This window comes from Drosophila subobscura, chromosome J (genome assembly GCF_008121235.1).
Source record: "Drosophila subobscura isolate 14011-0131.10 chromosome J, UCBerk_Dsub_1.0, whole genome shotgun sequence".
In the NCBI taxonomy this organism is placed as follows: Eukaryota; Metazoa; Arthropoda; class Insecta; order Diptera; family Drosophilidae; genus Drosophila; species Drosophila subobscura.
In genome coordinates, this window is record NC_048532.1 from 701222 (window position 1) to 720711 (window position 19490).

Consider the following 19490-nt stretch of genomic DNA (forward strand, 5'->3'; position numbering starts at 1 on the left):
TTGTGTTGTGTTTCCATTTCTGTGTGTGTTGAATGTGTTCCCGTGCCCCCCAATATCAGTAGGTACATATCAATGTGCATACACAGCCACACATGTTTCAGGTTGGTAAACATACATATATAATATATAGCGCATACGTACCGGGTTACATACCATTGGAAAATTTATACTAATATTGTCGTTCGTAAGGATTTTATACGTTATGACTTAGACTATTGTGAGAGGTCGTACATTTTCATTTTTTTGTATTGGTTCATTTTTGGTTATGAAATATGGATCAATTGCAACGGGTTTTGGGTGTACTGTATGAAAGAGGAAGGGAAGTCAATTAGACTGATAGCCAGAAGTACGTGTTTGTGTCTTGTTCGGGAAATAACTTCTCATCTCACATTTATATCCCAAGCCATGCAACGCATCCTACGGCTTCTGTTTCGTACAGCTTATTTGTTTATCAGCAGTTTTCAGGTGCCTCGTAGACGCATTTGACAGGCCTGGACAAGATATCGTTAACGATCGACACACGCAGTAGAAATCATCAAATGTTTTTGAAAATTGATGCTATCATACTGAAATAATAATTATCAAGCGACAAATGGTTCGATGTTCTTCTCTTTTCTTACTATCCAAGGCACAGCGGCAGTCCTGGGACCGTGACCGTCCGCCAGTCAGTCAGCCAGGTACCCCTGGCATGAGCTGGCTATAGGAATCCATCAACATGTGTACAAATTTCAAATCCAATTTATGTACTCGCATAGCCAAAACGCAATTACTTCGCAGTTAACGCCCAGTCTCGGCCCCGGTCCCAGTCGTAGTTTCCATCTCCATCTCCTTTAGCAGTTGCGTTGGAATTCTTCTCTGGCCGCAAGTCCGACCATAAAAATCAGCGTCCATGCATCAAACAATAACAATAACAAAAACAACAGCCATGAATGCTGCCGGTTTGCGTTCCCAACTCGCTGGCTTGTAAGCGATCCTGCGCATATAAATTGCAACCAAAACATGCTGCTTTTTCTGGGAGAGGGGCAAAGTGGTAGAACGTTATGCCCGCGGCTGCTTGTAAAACAACTGAAATGTTCATGGGGTATATTGATTATGACAAGGCAGTTGGACGGAGAGATTGGAGCGTTGTAATGGGAATTTCAGTTCTTGCAAAGGATAACAGATGTATTTTGAACAAATTCGCTGGGTACAGGAACTAATTTATTTACTACACTACTTGACACGATTTGCCCACTCGATCCAGACCCACTTTTTTTGAAAGATATGGAGCTTAGAAATGGTTAGATGATAATATTTTTTGTTTTCATGGCAGAATTTTTTTTAAAGAATTTTTCAAATCTGTTATTTTTTTAACGCATTTTTTAGAGTTAGCGTGAGGTACAATTTGAACAATTTCAGCTCATTCGTCTCTCCATAGATTTCGACAAGCAATACCTTACACGACGGCCAATTAATGCCCCTGTACATAAAAATAGTGGACGCAGGATTTAATTTTTTTACTTTTCCCTATTTTTTAAAGTCTAAATTTCGTAAAAAATACATACCTCACAAAAATCAAAATTTTAAGATTTTAAAACTTAATATTTTTGAAACGGTAAGCTAAAACCACAAAGTTTTTGGGTACACTGTATAGATGCATTTATTAGCTTTATCCAATGACTTTAGTTCACTACAGATGTAAGATACTTAAGTAATATGGAAAAAAGAAGCGCTTCCTTCAAAAAAAAAAAGGTTACAAAATAATACCAGACTTTAAAAACTCTTAAAAAAAAGTCCTGCCATAGAAAAAGCCATAATTCAGTCTATCAGAAAAAGTTTGTTTGGTTCGAAGTGAAAAAAAAAGTTTGTATTTTGTCGAGTAGTGATATCAGAGACTATAAGAGCTAGAGTCTCCAAAATTGGTGTGAGGTCTCATGTGATATCACAGTGTTACAAATCTAATTACAAATTTCTCCGCACCCCCTTCCACATCCACAAAATAGCGAAAATCTTCCACAGCCACAATTTTAAAGATAATAGAATAGTAACGAGAAGGGACGTGTGAGACGCTTCTTACGCGTCTCAACTTTTATACCCGGCACTCAGTACTACATCTGCACTTTAGCGGTTATATTTCAAATTTTACATTTTTTCTTCATCTGTCATCTACATCAACATCACTCTCACGCGAACACGCTTTGTTAGCTCGCCCCCATCCCCTAGAGACTCACACTGCACGAAGCAGAGCGTAGAATTAGAGAATGTGCAAAAAATAAACAAAGCGGCTGGAAGGGGTGGGGGTAGCCACTGCAAATTAATTTCTTTATTCTGGTTATAATAATGATCCAATCTAAAAGATATGGTCATTCCCTTCAAAATGGCGTTTTTAGATTTTTCTTATCTTTAAAATTGTGGGTACAGCAGATTTTCGCCCTTTGTGGTGGCGGAAGATGCGGGGCAGCGTGGAGGCAAAATTTGGTGGTTCTAGCTCTTATAGTCTCTGAGAACTAGCCGACAAAGAAGACGGACAGACGGACGGACAGACAGACATGGCTATATAGACTCGGCTATTAAACTGATCAAGAATAAGTATATATACTTTATGGGGTGGGAAATGTTGCCTTCTGTGCGTTACATATGTACATCCACTTTTGGAACAAATAAAATATACCGTAATTACTCTTCGAGTAACGGGGATAAAAAAACCAATAGAGATACGTTTTAATGATGACACTCAATGGAAATTTACAATGGTCCTCTTTACAAAGAACCAATTAGCTTTAGAATAATCCGTTTAAAATCGCAGAATTTGCATTTTACTAGACGACCTCAAAGACGATGTTAATTTCGCGTGCGTATGTATGTATGTATGTACATACATACATACATGTTTTCGCAATTTTAATAAAAAGTATAACTCGATAGGGCCAGGGAAATGCTATCGAAAGAAAACAAATAAATTATTTTTTTCTTTTCCATATGCTTTAAACATAAAAAACGTGCGAGCGTACGTTCTCGACCAGTGGAAGTACCCATAGGCACATATTCTGCATATCAAAGGGCAAATTTTGGTACTAATTGATTAAGAGCATTCCGCATTCGAGACCCTCTCCAGCTTTTGTTGCTTATGTACACACTCACTTTTGAGCTGCCTGCGCACTCTGCCTGTCTCTTTCCTCAAATCCAGCTTCTGGCCAGGCTTTCATGATGACCATCCATGCCAAGACGTTAACAAGTTTGCGCCAAATGGGAAAAGGCTGCGGCTTCTGCTGCTGCTGCGTTACCTCTGTACATTTTAATGGTTATGGAAGCCGCTGCATCCGCGCAGCGCTCTTTTTCAACCATCTCCCTCCTTAACGTAGCCTCTAGTACGTACATATGTAAGGCGCTTCTGTTGCTGCTTCTACTTCTGCATCAACTGAATTGTAGGGCGCTGTTTTAGCTTGTTGTCAATAATTAGCGCTTGTTACCGCAACTCTGCTTCTCTGCCTCCACCGCTGCCACTGACCGTTCCCTGCCTACCTAACGCACGCCCGTTGCAGCTGGTTATTATGATCTTGTTGTTTTCATCCCAGCTTGTGGCCATGACCATACGCATAGGCCAAAGGAAACTGCATTTACCTCACCTAATCACCCTCCCCTCTTTTCAAGGCATTTTCCATAATTATTTCAGGTAAACGCTACGCTTTAGCCAAGACTCGCAGCCATCCACAATCCCTGAGAGCAGCATATTTAAACAGTTTTCAATAATGTGTTCTCTCTTGCTCTATATTTCTTATAGACTTCCTATTCCCTTTTCCGCAATTTTGCTGCTAGTTTTTCATTATGGCTTCCAAAGATGTTGAGTTTTGGCTTCTTTCGCTCCTTTGCCCCGCAGTTGTTTGAGCACTGAAAGACGATAAGGAGAAGCAGTTCCCCCAGCGTCCAGAACAGCTAGTTTTGTATTACAGTAATTACGAACTTAGATAGTCCAAAATGGGAAAAGGGAGGCAACAAAGGGGTGATCAAGGAGACAAAAAAACAAAGAAATGCCAAGGAGCTTACCAGAAATAACACGACCTATTTCTTTATGTGGTAGATTATCCGATCTTGGATCATTTTAGATAGGATCCCAATATAACTAAATGAGAAATCTATAAGTTTTGGCTTATCAAATGATCTTTAATATACAATTCAATCAATAATTTAATTTTTTTTTAAATTATTCTTTTTTAATTCCCTCCGTTGAGATCCATGTAATGGCAGGCATATCTAAGTATTATTGGGGGAAAATTATATTGATTTTTATCACATATGTATGTATGTAAATACATACATATGTAAATTTGATTTACATTCATTTGTAACGCGCAGAAGTCAAAATTTCCGACCCCATAAAGAATATGTGTATACTCGTGACGAAATTCTGTGGCACCCACAATTTTGAAGATACGAGAAAACCAAAATCACCGTCGTAGAGAACGTCCATATCTATGAGATTCCCGAATTAGGGACAGGTTGGCTCATTATTATTGCCACGTATGTATGTACATATACATATGTACATACATATATTGACTGATCACGGGGGTTACAGAATAAGTGACTCTGCTTTGGCAACAACTCACAACGATCCTCCTCGTTTGCTCACAACAAATGTATTCCAATTTGAATCTCACTGACAGATTGGGCCATTTACCATATCAAATGACGATAGCCGGTCTGGATTTCGCCCATGGGAAACCAATCTGAGCCAGAGAGGTTCAGGGTAATATTGAACAAAGACGCTTAACTCAATCGTGTCCTTAGAAAACAGCATTGCAATGTTTTTTTGTGCGGACATGTGCAATTTTCAGGAACTATCTGTGAGGTATTTATGGGTACCAATAGAAAGTAAACCGACCAAAATGAAGACTCTCTAAGTAAGCAACGAGAAACACAATAAAGGATTTTTAAGTAGTAGGAACGATCGATCAAAATAAATCACAAATACGTTCAAACAAAAACAAGGGGTCCAAGAAAAGAAAAGTCTTATAATTGTACAGACAATTTTCCAATTTTCTACACACTTTGTGTGGGTTTTGGGTAAACAAACGTTCTCTTCTTTGACGAAAAAGAGGAAAGTGCAGGCCCATAAAATTGCCGCTTCGTCGGCACAAAGATACAGCTGTCAGGGCGAGAAGGTCACGTTAACCCAGTCCGAAAGATGAAAGCAAAGAAAAAAGGACAACTGCTGCCATGCTGTGAACAGAACCCATTTCGGGACGCTTGGCAGGAGTCCCTCTGTTGTCATTTTCCCCAAAGGGTCTAAAACGTTTTCTGGCTACGGCAATTGTTAGACACGGCCAATTGCTTGGAAATTTGTGGTGTCCTTAGCCTCAGGTAGGATGAGGACCTAGAAAAAGACCGATGGCGAGACAAAAATTCAGAAATTGTGTGGTCGTGGTCAGGCCGCACATTGAAATATACATACATACATATATCAATGGCCAAGGAACTGCGGTTGACCCGACCAGGACTCTATGGTTTTGACTTGACACTAATCATAGATCAGGCATGGCGTTATTTTTTCGCCTACGCTGCATGCCGTCGTGTCAGGTAACTTTTCAACTTTTTGCTTTTCCCGCCAACTCCGTAGAGGTCGGTTTCTCTCCAATGGTTTCTGTGGACATTGTCAATTTTTTCCACAAGAAAAAATCGTAATAAATTCATCAAAAATCAACAGCCAGCATCTCACGATCCCGACAGCGAAGTAAGGCCGGTCCAATGCATACCAAAGCAAGGATACCAGCTTCAACACATCGAAAGGAATCCATACATAAATGTTCCCTCGAAGTTCAACATCTGACTTAACGGACGGAAATGGCTATATCGACTCCGCTCATGCTAATGCGCAATACTCATGACACTGTGTTTATACCCGGGACACGCAGAGTACAAGTGAATTTCAAAATTTCGCCGTGAACTAAAAATGCCACTCCGTATGGAACTGCCATATCTATCAGATCACCAAATTGGGCTGGATTTGATTGGATCACCATTATAGCCAGAATGGAGAAATTAGTTTGTAGTGGCTTCCCCCCACCCTTTCCAGCAGCTAAGCTTTTTTATTGTACATTCTTGCAAATTCTCTTAGCCTCCACCAGAGGGGTGTTGGCGTGAGAAGAGAAGTGATATAGACGTAACAGACGTACAAAAAATGTAAAATGTAACATTGGAAAGAAAAAAAGAGGAGGGACGTGTGACGTTTGCTTCTTACGCGTCACGAGTTTTATACCCGGTACTCAGTAGTACGTCTGTACTTTAATAATTTTTTTAAAATTTAAAATTTTATAATTTTCTGTCTATAATAATGATCGAATTTAATTCCAATGATCTGATATGTATACTTATACTTATACCGTATACTTTATAGGGTCGGAAAGGTTTCCTTCTGTGCGTTACATACATCCACTTTTGTACACAAATACAATATACCCTATTTACTCTTCGAGTACCGCGTATTAAAAACAAACAAGAAGGATCACCATATACTGACTGAGTACCGGGTATAAAAGTTGTGACGCGTACGAAGCGTCTTACACGTTCCTACTCGTTTCGTTTTCTATTTGGCGAAATGAAATCAGAAATCAGAATACCATCTGCAAGTGTACACTAGCAAAAACTACAAAGGAATCAATGCCAGTTAATCGTCAAATAGAAAACCGAAAATATATTTAGCATTTTGTCGCTGCAGCTGGACACGTTTCTGTTTCGAATTTCTGCTCGCTGATTCTACACACGAGCCTAAAGCAGAACAGAGCGAGGCCCAGACTCAGACCCCTGCCAAAACGAGTTAGCCGGTTTCTTCTTCGGCTGGTTGGTGGCGGAGGCGTCTTTACACATTTGCATGCTTAAACAGCAATCGATCACAACAGCAACAGAGCAGTGAAGTAACAAAGCAGCAACAATAACAAGAGACTCCATACACATGGAGAAACTCGCACACACATCAGCCGTATGAGCAGCAAAAACGATCAACCGTTCACCAGGTTGTCTACAGTGCGAACTCCATCAGACGAGCCACCCACAAGCAAACTAAATACACATTAACAACATGATATCTAGTTTGATTTCTTTGATGGCTTACAGATGCAAAAATGTTGAAAAGTCAAGAGACTATTTTATAAGAAACCATTAAAGACATCGGCTCGTAAACTCCCATAAGAGTCTTCCTTGCTCCATTTGCAGCATATTCCGCCTCTCTATCATATAATTTTTCCTGTGCCAATCTTCACTGTGGCTTTTGAATGAGAGCTGGGTAGCTGCAAACTGGTTTAGTCTGCGTACACATGCAATGGACGGAGGCGACACATGCAGAGCTTTTGTGGTTTTTTTTTTAGTTCAACACGATTGTTGTATGTACGTTGTTGGTAGTGTTGCATGCCACTCGCCATTCTGGCCTCTCCCCCGGAGAGCAGGCAGGAGCTGGCCAAGTCGACGCTAAGAAAATTTGCAAAAATATTAACGGAACGTAGGCAGACCCAAAGGCTTCCACTGATACTGCCAGTCCGACTCCGTTGCTGCTATGGATGCTGGTGCTGGTGCTGGTGCTGGTTCTGGTACTAATGCAGAGACTGATCCATGGGCTGCTGCTCGCCTTTTCCATTCACATATGGAAACTGCAATTATAGTGCCTTTTTTCTGTTTGCTTCGCTGGGACGGTTTGATGAACTTTGACAGGAAGTCGAGAGTCCAGAGACAGGCTCAACTCAATGTGAAGAGAAGAATGCCTTGCTTGGCTTTTCGAGCCGAAGCTAAAGCTGAAGCTGCGACGGCTTGGACCTGGATCCATTGTTGTTGGCTGCTGGCCCTGTGTGACGGTTCGCGGACATGCAGAGTGGCTGAAAACGATTGACAATGTGCAAACGATGCCGATTAAGTTGCTGCCGTTGCCAGCATAACCAAAGATGAGCACTGGTGAGGCAGGCAGTCTGGAAGCAGACTGATGAGGAGGTGGAGGAGGAGTAGGGAAGAGGGGAGCTTAACGATCGAAGGCGACAGGCAGAGTAATCCCAGACAGTAGACAGACGGAGGGAAGGCTGCTAAGAAAAGGTTCGAGTCGAGGTGTAGTGTAAATTGATTTAATAGCCTTGAACGATTTTCAGCAGCAGCCGCTACCAGACACATTCTCTTGGCTTTCGTAGCGTGAATACTGCGATCGGAGGTCACCGAAAGTTCATTGACGAAATTGGCCAAATTAGCAGAGGTTCGAGGGCATCGGCTCATAAGAACTCTATCGGAAATGCAATTTTACTGTATACCTACCACAAGGGCTAACACTTGTAATTAAATCAGATGGAAAAGTGTTTTTTGTTCAGCGCGATCACTTATACAGAAAAGATTTACATAAGTTATTGGTATAGCAAGCACAAATTAAAAGTTTCCATCAGTGTAGACCCTGTTGAAGTCGGACTGCATCCCTTGCATCTTCCCCCATTATCCACTTGCGTATATGCAAAATAAATAACAATTCATTAAATGAATGCGTTTGCCAAGTACTTGAGTAGTCGTGAACTAAAGGACTTGTGTCAGCCACACCACTCCACTCATATTCATCATCATCAAATTCAGCTCAAGAGCCACGGCGCTCATCGAGACAGAGTTCATCCCTCCAATATCTCAATCAATGAGCAGCTGGCTAAACCAATTGTAATCATCGGAACGAAATTATTGAAATGAAAAATGCATTAGGCGGATTTATACCTGTTCCACCTCTGTCAATCTCGAACGCTTTTTTTTACCCGGTACTCGATGAGTGAATAGGGTGTATTGTATTAGTGTTCGAAAGTGGATTTATGTAACGCACAGAAGGAACGAAAAACAGAAATTCCGTAGGAAATAACTAGAACTATCAGTTTACCGAATTGGGATTAGATTGGATCCTTATTATAGCCAGAATGAAGAAACCAATTTTCAGTGGGTACCCCCAACCTGTCCAGCAGCTTTGCTTAGCTTGCTTGTTGTTGCTCATTCTTTCTCGCTCTTACACTCATACTCATACTGTGTGCGTCAGGTGGCGAGGGGTGGCTCGCTAAAAGGGCGTGTTGGCCCGAGAAGTGATGTAGATGATGATGCCAGATGTAAAAAAAATGTAAAATGTAAAATTCGAAAAAAAAAATCTACTAAGATAGATATACTACTGACTGAGTACTGGGTATAAAAGTTGTGACGCGTATAACGCGTCTCACACGTCCCTCCTCGTTTTTCCGGAATCAGAAGGCAACTACTAAAAGGAAGATGGCTGGAATGCAGAGCTTCCGTTGCTGTGGTGTAAAAGTACACTCTCAGCCATTTCACCCGTCCGGTTTATAACCTCTCAGAAGCGATTCGTACAATTTGTTGTTTTTTTTATACAGAACTAAACAAATTTCCATAACATTCACACTAAGCAATGAAATTTAAGCAGTGGAAGAAGAATAATTGCCAATCCCCAGTTTTGGTGCGGATCTCAATGTCCAGTTTTCAGTACACTTGTTCTCGCAGCATCCCTCAATAAACATCAATACCCTCGATTTCGCAATACACTCAGCTTTTTGAGACTTCGCTCTGTTTTATTTTCCAAGGCTTTTTTTTTGTTAACTTGCAATTTATAGTCTCATGCAAGTATCCGTATGTACGTGTACGCCAGCCTCTGACGAGGTCGTATAGCTTTTTGTGGATTTTTTCTCGTTATTCTTCTGTTTTCTGTTGTATCTTTGATTTCTTGCTTAAGTGGACACCTTACTGTGAGCAGCGCAACGAATCGTAGTAAGTATGCGCATCGCATCTGTCGGGCATACATATATTTTTCTGCCTGCTTAGCGGCCAAAGTATGTACATAGTTAGGATCGATAGCCGGGACGGACCCAAACAGACCGGCATTGGGACTTGCGCTGTCTTGTTTTTGCCCTTAACCTACGGATCGCCAGAAAGGGGGAAGCAACAATGGAGGAAGAAGCTGCCAATAATGCAATAGAGAGGGGTGATAATGCAGCTTAGTCCGTGCTCCAACATAGATGGGGAAGAGGACTGGCAGGGGAGTCGAAGGGGGCTGGCGTTGGGGGTGCATGGTGAAGTGTGTGACGCGCTTGAACTGTGGCTTAGCCTTACAAAAATATCATATATATATCAAATATCAAATATATCAAATATATATTATAACTGGTATGTAAACATTTAGATTTCACTGTTCAAATAACACTACTCGACCAAATCTTTCTTTTTCCTCAAGGAACCAAACCGACTTTTCCTGATACTTATATTTCGGCAATTGCATTTTTTAATGAATTATAATCAAAATTAGTTCAATTCTCGATATATTATGACCGTGGAAAGTAGAAGTACAAACATAGATGCATGCATATGTGCGTGAGTACATATTTATATAGAATCAATCCTTCAGGCTCTGGATGGATTCCCTTGCAGGGAAAATATAAAAGCAGTAATCTGGGTACTATTTAAAGTCAAAGCCGTTTTGAGATTTCCGTTTCTCTCTGTGCATTCCATAGTCAGCAACCACCGCAGTCACAGCTACGTGGCCTCCGACGTCTAACGGATTGAGTGACTGCAACCGAAGGACGGGAATCATGAGGGAGGAGCCCTGGTCTCGTCTTAGATCTACGTGCAATATGCAGCACTTGGCACGATAATTTTTGTTGTTCGTTTTAAATCATTTAACTTGCCTAGGAAATGATGACGACGACTGAGACTGAGACTCAGACTCAGACTACGACGAAGGCGCAAGACACTTAAAACGTGATCGGAAAATGTTGTTGCCCCGCAACCGCAAGATCCCAGCTCTACAGCTCCAATCCACCTAACCATCTACGTCTACCAACATCTAGGATTCAGCCTGAGCCGATGCCTTAGCTGCATCTGAGCAATTCTGACAGTGCGGGGGAAATAAGGTCAAGTGCAAAATATGTTCGTGGTGGTTTGCTTTCGAAGAGAGGCTAATGATTTGCAGATCTGCCCTCAAGTCTGACTACGTACAGTTCCAGCTCCAACTCCAGCTAGGAACGTTCAACAGTTTTGCATATTTCTCTAGTCTGCCGAGATAGTAGGTAATATGCTCGTTAATGTGCCAGTACTCTCTCCCAGCCGCCTGCCCCTTTCAGTGGGTTGAAAAACCAGGAAGTGACTCAACAACATCAGTAACAGCAACGGGAACAGAGGTGAAAATTATGACTTGGTTATTTATTGTTGAAGTGTTGCAGTGCAAAAAAACAGCAAAAACGAACCCAAAGCCATTCTTCGGACGGGGCCTAAACTTCTGCTTTGGGTATTTAGACCTTGATTTATTTTCCCCGGCGCGGCAGGCGGTGCGATAAGTTCCTACAGCACCTCCAACACACCGCCATCACAACCAGAAACAGAAACCTCGGACCATATGCATTCGCATTCATATCCACATCCGAGTCCATCTATTCAAGCACATACAATGAGCCATAATTATTAAATGCCAAATTGATCAGACTTCTAGTTCTGTTCTGTTCTATTTTATATTTGGCCACATTTTTTTGTTTAAATTTCTAATGTACGACTTCAGTTCGAATATCTTTTTTACTTCTTCTTCTTCTTTATTTTAGCAAGCGACATTTATCCGGATGCGTGGGACTTAAATTCTTACAGTGACAGTTTCAAAGTCAACCATAAATCGAACGAAATTGTTGAATGAATGTCCCGTTTCTGTCTAATCTCTCATGCTAATACCTTCTCACGCCTCCCGTCATCCCCTCTTTCGCAACCATACACAAAAACATACATACTCGTGCACACACAGATACATATGTAAGTATATTCACTCTCACATATCGCCTAGATCCTTCTTAATCAATTTGGAATCGAAACTTCGAAAACATCTAAGAGGCTCTGGAAAGATCCCTCCTCCTGGAGCTGTAGCTGCTGGTGCTCCAAATTCTGATTGCTGTCCAAATCGATAAAACGCACTGCGTGAGCACTCCGAGCGGCACACATCAAATTAGTTATTAATTGAAGTGGAAAGTTCTCAGAATATGTACGCGCAGCGGGCGGTCAATGCGCATTCGTCTGAGTCTTCCCCGAGAGAAAAGAGAGAGGAATATACCAAACTCCATATCATACCCATACCATACCATACCATACCATACCATACCTGACGTTGGAGTCTACTTCGGTCTCGTTTGTTCACTGCCTTGTTAACCATTTAACCTGTTTTCCAGTGTGTACGTACATACATACATACATACATATGTACATTTATATGGCTGCGTGTTTGCACATTTAAATTTTCTTTTCTTCTGGAAAATGCAATTGCATTTATAATTTAAGTCATATGACCAAAACCAGCTTTTTCCTAGTTCTCGCATAGGCCAAAGACTCCTGCTCCTGCTCCTGCCACTGCTCCTCCTACTCGCACATAGATACATATTGTATGTATGTATGTATGTACATATGTATATGCATACTCCCCTCTCCACTCGACCTAAAACGTTTTTGAACAATTGGTGAATGGTTGGCCATAAATCTTTCACTACTCCTCCGTCTCTTTCTGATCCTCTGTTTCTCCATTTGTTGTACACTTTCTGCCAGCGCTGACAACAAATTCATGAGAAAGTATGTACATATATACATATGTGGGGAGTAGGCAGCAGTAGCTTCTGTCTACAGATATGCAGGTCTGTTTGTTTTCCTGTCATTAGAAGTAAGTAAAAAAGAAAAGATCCCTATCCAATCCAAAGCGAAAAAGCGTCAAGAGTGGCTAGAGGAGACACTAGACCGAAATTCTACGCTCACTTGTGCTTCTTTAGATTGGACTTGAAACTCAAGTGAAGTGCACTTGTATGCCAAAAGAAGCCACGTCACTTTGTCCACTCCACCGCAATGTGTGCGTTGTGGCTGTGCCAGAGCTGCCGTCACTCCAATCCAGTCGCCTCCACGCCACTCCATCCCTACACATGCGGCGTCATCATCATCGTCATCAGCATCATATCGTATCAAGAGCAGATCCCAGCTCAGGTGCCAGTCCACAACTCCATCTATAGATAGCTGCTCCATTCCTCCATCGAAAACAGTAACAACCGAAAGCGTTTTGGCTTTCACTCGACATCTCGTTAAGTGTCTTGTAAATGGCATTGTTTTCGTTTTTCATTCAAAAATGTGCGTCGTGCTCTTGGACTTATACCAATAACAGAACCACCACTACTATTACCACCAGGACCAGTCAAGAGACAATGGCAATGTCGCATATTGGAATCAATTAGGTTTACTAAAGGCAACCAGCTATTGCTCCAGAGTCTAGACCATCATCATATTTGTCTTAAACTTCATCAATTATAAATCATTTTCATTTTATCTCGGTATCATGTGTTCCATCTGGTCTGTTAGATATCTCTCTCTATCTCTCTCTCTCTCTCTCTCTCTCTCTCTCTCTCTCTCTCTCTCTCTTTCTCTCACTCTCTCTCTCTCTAGATACGTGTGCTATTGAACTAGCATTTGGATTTACATAATTACTGTTATCTGTCTGACCAACCTACAACTTCGATCTGCTTTCGTTCGAATCAAAATTGTATGCTCTATTATCATAATACTGCTATATTAGTATGAGAAAAACAAGAGATCATTTGATAATTATCATATAAACTGTTTTTATTATTGATAACTATAAATTTCCATACCAAATATGCATTTTTATACGGATGCTTATTTTGAAAGTATTGTGAAACAACTGAAAAACCATCTGCAATCCGTTTGGGCCTACTTGATCATCTGCTCATGGGACACTATTTATTTTTCTGTCAATGATCCTCGATTAATATCTATAGTGACCTAAAGTGATGAATGTCAATGAACAGTGAACAGTTAACAGTAAAACAGTTGATCGCTGATCGCCGATCGTGTGGTGTGCCATTCAATTAAGCATTTAATTGTCTTGCGACAAAGCTCAAAAATCGTATAGTACAAGTAACCAACTGGTGATCCGCAGTTCAAAATACCAATGGCATGATCAGGCACAGCCAACTCTTGATCTTGAACATGACCGTGATCAAGGATCGGAACGGATCGGCTTCGCGATTTCGGTAATCGGTGATGTGATCAGGCCCGAGTCCGTGTCCGTTTTTCGTCCTCCTTCATGGCTTCCACTTTAAATGTGCTCGCATGTTGGGTCCCGTCCCCCCAGTTAAAACAATCTAATTCAAATTGATCTTTCAGCCAAGGGAAGGGGAAACATCTGCCTTGTCCGCTGATACATTCAATTCAATTAAACAAATTTTTCTAGGCTCCCCCTAATCTACCGGATTTGCTTCGAGCCAAACTTTTCTATTTTGGCCCCAAAAAAAATAGAAGAGAGCCCGCAACATAACAAAACAGATAGAAAAGGCCGAAAAACATACAAACCAAACAACAAAGTGTTAAGACAAACGTGCAACGGTTTGGGGTCAGTACCATTCACTTTTGGCTCGTTTTAAACTGGAGTTAAGTGCTATTTGAGGTAAGAATTTCATTACGTACTCCGTACGTGTGCGCTTTGGGCCTGGATTTGGGTTCCGATTTTTGTGACTGAGTTTTTTTTATTTTCCTTCCAAGACAGGGCGAGAAGGAGTGAGTGGGGGGTACTGTGTACTGGGGACGGTCTGGGGATTACCCGTAAGTAACCCAACTAAGCAATGCTCAGCTCGATGGTAGAGATGCGACACGTTTGCATTTTGAAAAGTCACGACCCACTTAGCCAGCCATGAGTAACGTAACGGACAGCGGATGGCCAGTCAAGCTCCCGAGTCCAACTACCAAGTACCCAGGCAGGTTTTTGTTTTTCTCTAAACAAATCGAAGCGAATTTAATTGAATCGAATCAAGTCGAAACAAGACGAAACGTTACTCAGTTACTAACGAACGGATCTCATTTTGACTTCGAATCTGACTCCAAAGCTGAGTCACTGGGAATATGCGTTGATTTATGGCAGAGCTGACATCACTCTGGCACCGCAAAAAGCCTCAAAAAAAAGGCCCCACTCCCAATCATTAAATAAAGTGAAATCTCTCAAGACTTTTTTATTTTTATGCTTGTTCGTTTTCAACAAACATTTTTCACATCGGATCGTGTAAAGAAGAAAGTGAAGTTCACATCGACAAAACCCGAAAATAAACCTTTTGGTAACAACAATAGCTGATAAAACAAATACATTTGTCGCCTCTTCTTTGGAGAGAAATGAAAAGACATTCCCGTGGATGTAGATGGTTATTCAAAACCTATCCCGAGACAGACTGAGTCTGAGACTGGGGCTGTTTCTGTGATTTATTTGCTTGTCAGTGAGGCCCATCGAAACAGCATCGGATGGGCTTAAACGATGCGGGAAATTCTTACACACAATTTTTAAGTTTAACCACAGACAAAGGTGGCGTAAAGCCATAACCAAAGCCAAAGCCAAAATGCTCGTGACCGTTAAACAAATAATATTAAAAATCAGCTCTTTCCGGAACCCAAAGTCGATGAGGGATGGCGGAGCTTACTTCAATACGAAATTAGAGAAATAGAGACATTGTCGCCGCGGCACAACATCATCAACTGCTATTGAAATAGCGCGTTTTTCATTTACATAAACTCATACGAAGCCAAACCAAACCATTCCGAACCGAACCAATCATCATCATCTGACTCCACGGATGATGATGATGATCACCGAAAGAAAGAGTCGCTGCACGCACGCGCTCATAAATCAAAAGCCAACTTGTGTATAACTGAAAGCGATCAATTAAAACGCTAACGCAAAAAATAAAGAAACAAACCTTCAGATGGAAAGAGGAGGCCTCATCTGAGAACGAACGCTGATCAGTAATCGCTGATCGCGGTGCTTGATCGTGCCGAATGCGAACACTAAACTGGACAACGGGCCAAGTTGCTGTGCATTCCGCGGGCCTAACAAAACAAAAAACAAACGCGACACGAAATTAAATGGAAGAGAGTGGCAGGCAGACATTTACGTAAATTCCAGCTAAATTTTAAAGCTGTTAACTGCATTTTGGTGTCAACATTATGGGTAAATGAATTGGGGTTTATGGTCAAAATCGAAAGCCAATCAATTGTTGGAGATAAATGAGTCAACCAATAATGACCAGAAGGTGATGGACGTGAAAAATAAAAACCGCTGGGGAAAGGTTATATAATTTCGTGAACGACTATTCAACTAAAAATAGATCCAGCTTAAGTACAAATTACCATGTTAGTCAATTATAGTCCAAAGAAATACGAAAACACAAAATAAAAACCAAACTCAATTCAAAACGAGAAGGGACGAGTGAGACGCTTCCTACGCGTCACAACTTTTATACCCGGCACTCAGTACTACATCTGCACCTTAGCGGTTATTTGTCAAATTTTACATTTTTTCTTCATCTGTCATCTACATCAACAACACTGCTCACGCCAACACGCTCCTTTAGCTCGCCACCCTCCCCTAGAGCAACACACTGCAGAGTAATTACAGATACTCGGCAGAGGCAGAGACGTGTCAGAGGCAGAGGCCTCTGCCACTGTGCGAAGCAGAGTGTGAATGAGAGAATGTGCAAAAAACAAATATAAGCTGCGGGACGGGGTGGGTTTTGCCACAGCAAATTAATTTCTTCATTGTGGCCATAATAATGATCCAATCAGATCCCAATTTGGTCATCTGATAGATATGGTCATTCCCTACGGAAAAGCGTTTTTAGTTTTCTTTTATCTTCAAAATTGTAGGTTTGGCAGGTTTTCGCTTTTTTGCGGGAGCGGAAGGGGGCGAGGCTACTTTTTTAAATACACTGGTTTCAGTGTGAGCATACAGCAGTCTGGATGCAAAATTTGGTGGCTCTAGCTCTTATTGTCTCTGAGAACTAGCCGACAAAAAAGACGGACAGACGGACGGACGGACAGACGGACAGACAGACATGGCTCTATCGACTCGGCTATTGATGCTGATCAAGAATACATATACTTTATGGGGTCGGAAACGTTTCCTTCTGTGCGTTACATACAACCGTTATTCGCAAAAATACAATATACCCTATTTACTCTTCGAGTACAGAGTATAAAAAACAGTGGGGACGTTTGTGTTTCATACGCGTCACAACTTTTATACCCGGTACTCAGTCTGTGTTTATGTACATATGCATTCATCTATATGTATCTATGTACTATGTAACCTTTGTGTCTTACATATGTACATACATATGTACATACATATGTACATATGTATTTAACTTCATGATTAAGTCGAAATTTACATTTTACATTTTAAATTTTTTCTACGTCTGTTATATACACCTACACTACATATATCACTTCTCACGCCAAAATAAGCGAAGCTGCAGGAAGGGTTAGGGCTAGTCACTGCAAGAGAATTTTGTCATTCTGGCTATAATAATGACCCAATGAGATCCTTATTCGGTGATCTGATAGATATTCTCAACGGAATTGCGTTTTTACTTTTATCTTATCTCTAAAGTTGTGGCAGTAGGATATATTTATACCCGGTACTCGAAAGGGACAGGGCAAAATTTAAAAATACACTTGTATTAGTGTGATATCCCAGCCATCTGGCTGCAAAATATTGTGGCTGTACCTTTTAAAGTCTCTGATATCCATGCGCTCATCACGATTTATGGACGGACGGACAGACGGATAGACAGACATGGCTATATCGATTGATGCTGATCAATCATATACAAATATTCTTTGTGGGGTCGAAAACGTTTCCTTCTCTGCGTTACATACATCCACTTTCGAGCACAAATACAATATACCCTGGCAAATGTGTGCTTACGATCTCAAATTCCATAAAGCCAATCCAGCGCTAAAACGATGAGTCTGACAAGTTGCTTCTCCGCCTTATGTGCGTGCTTTCTCTTTACTACCATTCGATGGCTATCGCTTGACTCACAACACCCCAAACAACCCTTATCAGAGAAGGCTGGAGACCGAGTCAGACATTTTGGCATGACAACACCCCTGCAAATATCGTCGGCCTAAATCGACCCTCTCCAGACATTGCTCATTTCAAAATTATCAATAACGTGCAATGCTAAAGTTCATAAAAACCCAGTGAATTGGAGACGAAAATGAGAATATGTAGTCAGATTACAGGAAAAAACTTCGAACAATTATTAAATATTTTACGCTGACTAAAGGCTGAAGTCCAAGATGGATCGGATCTCTTTTCCTTGATCAGGTGCCGCCAAGGTAGATCCCTACCGCACACTTTGCAAATCAAAGCTCAGGCAAGAGATGCTGATGCTGCTGATGGTGTTCAGCTGAAACCCTTCTGCCCCAATCCCCTGCTCGGCGACCAGGACGAATACGAACCCGATGCGTCCGGCGCGATAAGCAGCCAATGCAAAACCATTAATTAGGAGCAGCAGATACTCGAATCTGTGGAAGTTCTCTCCCTTGTACAGTTTCTTGGGTAGAAATTAAGGCTTAAATCGTGCATGAAAATACGTGAAGCTTACGTGTCTGCAAGATAACTCCTTCACCGCTCTCCGAACCATTCGCAGATGCAACGTGATCGCGATAAGATAAACGCATACAAATTTGCTTTTATGCAAGGCTGTCCAAGACAGCCTGAGTCCAAGTCCCCAAAAGTGATGCTGGAACATCGTCAGGGGGAAGTACTAAAACATTATTATTTATGCAGAGTATCAATGTAGAGTATTTATGCGTCAACAGTCCAGGGTCCGTCATTTATTTCAATGAAAGCTATCAACGATACTAATACGAGACCTGTCGGGACAAGACCATGGCCGTGCCCATTCTGATGGACTCATTAATGGATCAGTAATATTTCAATGTCGTCTCCCCTTCGTATATACATATGTACTTATAATAAATACATTTATACATACATATGTATGTATGTACATACATACAGTAGTCCCTTCATCTTCATCATCTACGAATAATACTAGATACTCTTTACAAAAGACATATGTACATATGTATGTATGTATCTAAGAATGTTTTCAGCCAGCCCTCATGAGGTGACTAGAATATATCGCCAGATAAAAGATTTGCCTTTCAAAATAGACACCATTAGCTATTGGTGTTAGTTGGATTGTCTAACTGGCCATAGTTAATATGTATGTACATATAATGGTTGATAATACACCATCTAATTTAATATATGCGTATTCCCATTTCAATCTCACAGCCTCAACAAACGGTAAGCACTCGTCCATCCCAAATTCTCTTTCGCAGAGTTGATCCTACCTGGTGACTATCTCTGTATCTCCGTCGCAGCGCGAAAATTGCAAACCAATGTTGTTTTGCCAATGTGTAATAATTTGCAGTCAATTTCATGTGTCTATTGTCGATTCATTTGTTTTGGATCGAATCGGATTGGTGCTCTCTGTATATGGCTTGGCTACCCCATTCTGCACCACCACTCCTAGTGTTCCACTCTCCATGGGGTAGCCGGGCGAGAAATGTATGCCTGGTAAATTATCAAAAAATTGAAATGAAGAAAAATGTTGCTTTTATTACAAACAGCTGTAGTCGACTTCCAA

General features: G+C 41.2%; 1 long non-coding RNA gene across 1 annotated transcript; it reads right to left on the minus strand.

Annotated features, from left to right (window-relative positions):
- Positions 1-246: 246 nt before the first annotated feature.
- Positions 247-835, minus strand: LOC117894615. Its single transcript, XR_004648881.1, has 3 exons — positions 621-835; positions 390-566; positions 247-302 (listed from the first exon to the last, which is right to left on the minus strand). It is a non-coding gene; the product is annotated as an uncharacterized LOC117894615 (long non-coding RNA).
- Positions 836-19490: the final 18655 nt, after the last annotated feature.